This window comes from Durio zibethinus, chromosome 19, assembly GCF_047325235.1.
Source record: "Durio zibethinus cultivar Kanyao isolate XHJ-2024 chromosome 19, ASM4732523v1, whole genome shotgun sequence".
Lineage (NCBI taxonomy): Eukaryota > Viridiplantae > Streptophyta > Magnoliopsida > Malvales > Malvaceae > Durio > Durio zibethinus.
Genome location: NC_143180.1, coordinates 15458992 through 15466990, shown reverse-complemented (window position 1 = coordinate 15466990; position 7999 = coordinate 15458992). Strand labels below are relative to the sequence as shown.

The 7999-nt window shown below is 37.7% G+C and overlaps 2 pseudogenes; both read left to right on the top strand.

The window, feature by feature from the left end:
* The first annotated feature begins 5345 nt into the window (after window positions 1–5345).
* On the top strand, window positions 5346–7145 carry LOC149513453 (18S ribosomal RNA; annotated as a pseudogene).
* A 290-nt stretch (window positions 7146–7435) lies between these two features.
* Window positions 7436–7590, top strand: LOC149513452 (5.8S ribosomal RNA; annotated as a pseudogene).
* Window positions 7591–7999: the final 409 nt, after the last annotated feature.

Genomic DNA, 7999 nt, shown 5'->3' with positions numbered 1-7999 from the left:
TTATATATTATAAGATAATTGTTGATTATATTTAAAATAAAACGATGTATATTCATATAATATTATTTAATAATGTATTAAATAACACGTGTTTAACTATAATAATATTTTAATATGATATTGAAATTCTTTGTATGAACAGAAACTATTGTTTTAACATAATATAAAATTATTATAATATATATAATAATTTTATAAAATAACTTAATACTATTTTTATAATATTATAATAACTATAAAGAATAAATAATATTATTGTTTATTATATAATTATAATTAATATATATTATAAATCTAATAATATATATAATTTGTTTTATTAATTATTTAAATATATAATTATTAATATATAATTATTATATTAAATTATTTATTAATAATTAATTTATTTAAATAAATTATAGAGATATACTAATAAATTAATTAAAATTAATTATTAACATTAAATAAATATTAATTATAATATATAATTATATTATATTATATATAAATTGTTAGCATATTAATCATGTATTTAAATGATTTGCATAATTTAAATATTATAATTATTAATAAAATAATATTTATGGTATAAATAATTATGGCCATTTGAACATTTATCTATTTCAAATCATTATGAACTTTTGTTTTGACATAAAACAATTGTTTTTCATCATACTAGCTTATTCGTAATAAAATAATATTAATTATTAATATATAAGTAGGAGATTTAAAAAATAAATCTGTTTATCGAACTAATTCAAATAGTTATGACTATTTTATTTCAATTTCTTATAACCTTTTGTTCTTTCATAAAACAATTATTTCTATTCATGCAAGTTTATTCGAAATAAAATAATACTAATGTAATAATATTCTAAACATTAATAACTAACAGATTTAAAAAATAAATTTGTTTGCTAAACCAGTTCAAATAGTTAAGGCTATAGGAACAATTCTTTTATTTTAAATTGTTATGACATTTTGTTTTATCGTAAAATAATTTTTTCAATTCTTACTAACTTATTCAAAATAAAATAGAAAAATTTATTAATATTTCAAAATTTAATCAATAAGAGATTTAATAAATAATTTTGTTTGCTGAACCAGTTGAAATAATTATGACTATTTGAATAATTAAAATTAATTAGTTTAACTATTGTAAGTGGTGGAGTGGTCTTGTTGCCACGATTCACTAAGATTTAGCCTTTTGTTGTTTCAATTTGTCTCTCTCCCCCACACCCACCAAAGCTCTCTCACTTCATTTTTTTTACACCATACCCCTTTAGGGTTGGGGATGAATGGTGTTCCCCATTGCAACTGATTTGGTCGGGCGATAACATCCCTCCCTCGAATGTCTAAGTAAACGGTAACCATATGCCCTCGATATTTGTTACAAGGATAGGCTTACCCTCAGTGTGAGCACTTGCCTCAATCTCCATCAACACATACTGGCGTTCAATGCAGGTTGTTACCTTGAATGCCATCGATTGCCTCTGGCCCTCGTTTGCTACACAGGCAACCACATACAACACCGTCAGTGGATGCCAGCCCGTTATTGCCTTAGACACCATTAGCAGATGCTGACCCCTTTGTGCGGGATGTTGCCTTGGACACCATCACCAGATGCATGCAATGTTTGAGTGGGTACTTACCTTGATCACTATTGGCACAAGCTAGTCCTTAGTGCTGGTTGTTGCCTTGGACACATTTGTGGCAAATGCTGACACTTGCTGTGTCATGTGTACCATAACCCTCCCACCTAAGGCACTTGTCTACCCCTCGATCACCATTGGCACGAAATGATGCTCAGTGCATGTGTCACAAGCTCTGGTCTTAAGCCAAACCACGTACGACCTTGGATAGGGAATTGACTCTGTGTGCCTAAGTTAGCCTACAAAGCTTAAGTGCTCATCATAATTCTAGCTTGTCAAAGATTATGCTATAGTATTAGGCCTTCTAAAAGCCTACAAATTTGATTCTCCTAAAATTGTATTTAGGCATGCCTGCACCTAGGTCTGATCATATGCCCACACCTTGATTATTAATGCTTGAACTTGGGTCTGACCATATGCCCATGTAGCACTCACCAGCAGTCGCACTTGGTTCTAGCTCAATTCTATCAAACTTGAACATGTGCTTAAGCCTCTAGAGTCTTGATCACTACCATACCACTGTTTTGGACTAGTTTCCCATGACTTTGGCTTGCAATAAGCCTCAAGGTTTAGTCATTTCCGAACCCTGTCCTTCTAGAACTGAAACTACTACTCGACTTGAATAAAACCTTTAGGCTTAAACCAACTTACAGACTATGATACATGCACGTGCCTCGACTACCATCGAGGCATGTTGGCCTTTGGTCTAGGCATATGCATCCACCACGATTGGCACATGCTGGGCCATGCACCACGTGAGGGTATCCTGGGCCTGAGCAACATACCATATACACCACAACAGGGTAATAGGTGGGTTCAAGCACATCTTCATATTTCTACCATGCTAGTAGCATTTTTATGGTTTGTAAATTCATATAAATGCTCACTAGCTCCCACACTTTGGCTTGGCTAATTATGTCGAACCTGAACACCATGCTTGAGCCTCTAAAGAATTGATCATTGCCCATACCAGTGTTCTGGGCTAGTTTCCCATAACTTAAGGCTCTAGTAGGTCTCAAAGCTTGGTCCTCTTAGCTGTCGGACCTTGTTCCACTAAAACGGTGACACAAGTACATGCCTCAACCACCATTAGCACATGTTGGGCTACATACCATGCAAAGGTATCTTAGGCTTGAGTCATGCACCATGTGTACCATGATAGGGTAATAGGTGGGTTCAGACACATTTTCATATTTTTGTCACGCCAATGCCATTTTTATGATTTTTAAATTGATATAAGCACTCACCGATGCCCACACTAGGGGTTAGCTCAATTCTACCAAACTTGAACACCATGCTTGAGCCTTTCAAGTTTTGATCACTACGAATACCAATGTTCTGGGCTAGTTCCTTATGACTTGGACCTTTAATAAACCTCAAGGCTTGGTCCCCCTGGTTGTCGGATCCTATCCCATTAGAATCGAAATTGTTCTTTAACTCAGAGAGAACCCCTGAACCTGGACCAACATGCAGAATATGACACATGCACATACCTCGACCACCATCGAGACATGTTCACCTTTGGTCTTAGCATATGCTGGCCCTTTGTGCGGGCATTTCACTCAAACAACATCAGCACATACTGGGCCACGCATCACATACTCCACGATCGGACAATAGTTGGGTTTAGACATATTTTCATATTTTTGCCATGCCAATGCCATTTTTATGGATTGTAAATTCATATAATGGTCCCCTAAACCTTATCATGAAGTTTCACAGTAAGATGACTCATTTTTTATTTTTTATGATTTTTAGAATTTTTTACAATATGGGATTTTTTAAAAAAATTTTAGGAGTTTTGGCCTTAAATTTAGTATATTTGATCCTTGTATTTTTGTTGGCATCCACAAAAAAATTCAGCTAAAATGTCAAAGTGTGGAAGATTTTATGTCCATTTAAAAAAAAAGTCCCCATTTCAGACACTTGAATGACTACTGCTACAAACCAATAAAAGCTCTTATGCTCTTTAAAGGGGTTGAGTAGTCAAGGTTGCTTGGGGGATAAAAAGCCAATATAAGGGTCAAGGGCCACCACCCATCACATATCATGTGCGCACACCCCCTAACCCCTTCCCCTAATCGTCGAAACCCCTAATGTTGTCGATCATGTTCTCTGGTGATGCTTCAGTAATGGTGCACTAGGTAAAAAAATATGGCACTAGTGCATGCTTGAGCCTAGCATGTGCATCATAGCCTAGAATTGAACTTAGACTAAGGCCTTGACTATTATCGATATAAGCTAGCCTTTGGTATGGGCGCTTACCTCGACCACTATCTATGCATACTGGCCCTTGGTGCATACACGTACCTTAAGCAGCATCAAAAGAATATGGCCCTTCATGCGAACAGTTGCCTCTATCACTATTGGCACATGTTGGCCCTTGCTGCGTGTACTTACCTCGAACACTATCGGTACATGTTGGGTCTTGGTACAAGTGCAAGCCTCGACCACCATCGACACCTGTGGACCCTTGGTGTGGGATATGCCCATTTGAAAAAAGTGTCCCTATTTTAGACACTTTAATGTCTATGCTAGCATATCCATAAAATCTCTTATACTTTTTAGGGGTTGGTTATCCGGGTGCTTTCTCTCTTTTTCTTAGAGGGAGTAGGTGTGCGTGATGGGCCTCTCATTGCGTACATCCATAGCAACATCCTTAAGGCAAAATCCAGACAATGCATGCCTTTTGGGCCTGTTGTCCAGAGACTGGTTGCTTCAGTGACTCGCAAGAGCCTATGGCATTGATCGGTTTGCATGCATTTAAAAAAGGTCGAGCTCAAGCATGTGCCTACAGCTAATGCTGTCCCATACCCTAAGACCAAGTCCCTGAATCACATAATGACTTTCTGGGGTGGTGCAAGCAAAAGTTGTGATAATGGGCTTAGGTTGGCCAAGTCTTTCAAGTATTTGATAGTTTCATGGTCCTTTCTCATCGACCATAAAAAATGCCTTGGCTTGGCCAAGCCAGTGCATACAGTCGATGCTACCTAAGACCCTAGGAACAAGTCTTTGAATTGGGTAACATTCCCCTAGGGTGGTGACAGTAGAGTTTGCATGTGCAGTCTTGGCCAAACCAAGCATTGGTGGTGTTATGTCATTGTTACCTGTTGGATGGTAGGTGCAATCTCATGGCCCTTGCTTGTGTTTTTCCCCTGCTAAGTGGTTGTGATGTGGCTCATGCTTCTCTTGCTCGTTGTGTAATCAATTGGGTGGGTTGTTGACCATTGTGCATGAATGCTACCACTTGTATGCAATAGGCATATAAGTAGTGCTATGGTTGTGTGTGTTGGTAGGCTCTATACTCGATGTATCGAATTGTTGATTGTCACCCTTTTCAATCTCTCTCATGTGGTCATTGTACCCTAAGGGTGCGATCAAGATCTTGTGTTGCACACTTAAATTGAAGAAAATCAAATGTCTTGCCATCTCTTATCTACCTTGCATCCTTAGGGGTTACGGGTCAAACCTTAATTGTGCCTTGTGACCCAAGTGTGCCACTCAAACCCCCGTGGCCGCATTGGTACACTAGTGTTCATTCATGTTTTCGAATGTAGAATGTTTTATGGGCACTGACCCTCAACCTTTGTTCATCCAAATCTATGCATTTTACGTGCTCGACACACATGATGCTTGTGCTCCTTGTTGGCTCTCTCTACCACTCAGTCAGTGCGTTGAGGCTTATGCAGTCCCAATGTCCTAAAAGAATGCTAATTGGTTGATCCTGCCACTAATCATTTGCTTGTCTCAAAGATTAAGCCATGTATGTGTAAGTATGAACTAATTTAGACTATGAAATTGTGAATGGCTCATTAAATCAGTTATAGTTTGTTTAATGGTATCTACTATTCAGATAAGTAATTCTATAGCTGAAGCATACAATAAACCCCTACTTCTGAAAGGGATGCATTTATTAGATAAAAGGTCGATGTGAGCTTTGCCCTTTGCTCTAATGATTCATTATAACTTGACGGATCGCACGACCTTTATGCCAGCGACGCATCATTCAAATTTTTACCCTATCAACTTTTGATGGTAGGATAGTGGCCTACTTCGGTGGTGAACAGTGACAGAGAATTAGGGTTCCATTTCAGAGAGGGAACTTGAGAAAAGGCTAACACATCCAAGGAAGGCTGTAGGTAAAAAATTACCCAATCTTGACACGAGGAGGTTGTGATAATAGATAACAATACCGGGCTCTATGAGTCTAGTAATTTAAATGAATACAATCTAAATCCGTTAATGAAGATCCATTTGAAGGTAATTTTGGTGCCAGCAACCACAGTAATTCTAGCTTTAATAGCATATATTTAAGTTTCTTAGTTAAAAAACTCATAATTGAAACTAGGGTTAGGTCATCTGGTCCACCTCATGGTGAGCACTTGTCTACTTGTCCTTATAACCAACGATGCACTCCTGACCTTAACTAGCTAGGTAATTCTTCTGACGATGTTACTGTGAAGAATTAGAGTGCTCAAAGTAGGCCTATGTTTATATACATTAGCATAGGATAACATCATAGGATTTTGGTGCTATTGTGTTGGCCTTTGGGATCAAAGTAATGATTAATAGAGACAGTTAGGGGCATTTGTATTTTATAGTAAGAGGTGAAATTCTTGGATTTATAAAAAATGAACAACTACGAAAGCATTTGCCAAAGATGTTTTCATTAATCAAGAATGAAAGTTAGAGGCTCGAAGTTGATTAAATACCATCATAGTCTTAACTATAAATGATGCCAACTAGGGATCAATGAATGTTACTTTTAGGACTTTGTCGGCACCTTATGAAAAATCAAAGTCTTCGAATTCTATGGGGAGTATAGTTACAAGGCTGAAACTTAAAGAAATTGATGGAAAGGCACCACCAAGAGTGGAGCTTATAGTTTAATTTGATTCAACAGAAGGAAACTTATTAGGTCTAGACATAGAAAGGATTGACATACTAAAAGCTCTTTCTTGATTCTATAGGTGGTGGTGCATGGCCGTTCTTAGTTGGTAGAGCAATTTGTCTGCTTAATTCTATTAACGAATGAGACCTCAGCCTATTAACTAACTACAAAGAGATGATTTTTTATGGCTAGCTTCTTAAAGGGACTATGGCTGCTTAGACTAAGAAAGTTTAAGGTAATAACAGGTCTATGATGCCTTTAGATGTTTTAGGCTGCACATGTGCTACACTGATGTATTCAATGAGTTTATAGCCTTGGCCGATAGGCTCAGATAATTTTTGAAATTTCATCATGATAGGCATAGATCATTGCAACTGCTGATCTTCAATGAGGAATTCCTAGTAAGTGCGAGTCATCAGCTCACGTTGACTACATCCTTGTCTTTTGTATACATCGTCTGTCACTCTTACCAATTGAATGGTTCGATGAAGTGTTCAGATTGTAATGACATGGACAGTTCACTACCTGTGACGTTGAGGGAAGTCCACTAAACCTTATCATTTAGAGGAATGATAAGTCGTAACAAGGTTTCCATAGGTGAACTTGTGGAAGGATCATTGTCAAAATTGACTCAACAAATGACCCATGAATGTGTTAACAAAACACCAAGGGGGCGAGGGTGCCTCTGTGGCCTGAGCCCCTTCTAGCCTTAGGCATGTGTACGATCGTTTCGTTCTGCCTTCCAAGCAAATGAAATGATTAGCATCATTACCTGTGACCAAATAACAAACCTCAAGCATGAATCGTGCCAAGAAACCTAAATGAAAAAGAGCATGTGTGCTGTTGCCACCCCATTTACGGTGCATACATGGGTAGCACTATGGCTCCTTTTGTCAAGATAAACCAAAACAATTATCGGTAATGGATATCTTGGCTCTCGTATCAATGAAGAATGTAGTGAATGTGATACTTGGTGTTAATTGTAGAATCCCGTGAACTATTGAGTCTTTGAACACAAGTTGTGCCCCAAGCCCTTAGGTCAAGAGCACACCTGCTTGGGTGTTATACATCATCGCCCTCTAACCTCTTGCTTATCAGCTTCGATTGAGGGGGTGAAAGATGGCTTTCCATGATCTCATTGATTGTGGTTGGTCCAAAAACGAGTCTCTAACAATGATAATGTCATGACCGTCAGTGGTAAAGCTCACTGCATGCCTTGTTCCAGTGAGACGTGCACATTGTCCATCCAAAACTCATCAAACCCCCCACATCATTCAATCGATGCTCATATTGTGACCCATTGAGTTTAAGCATATCAATAAGTGGAGGAAAATAAACTTACCAGGATTCCCCTAGTAATGACAAGTGAACTGGAAAGAGCCTAGCTTGAGAATTGAGCATCTTCGTGTTTGAATTATAGTCTGTAGAAGCGTCCTTAATGGTGGACCGAGCCTAAGTCCCTTGGAAAAAGGCA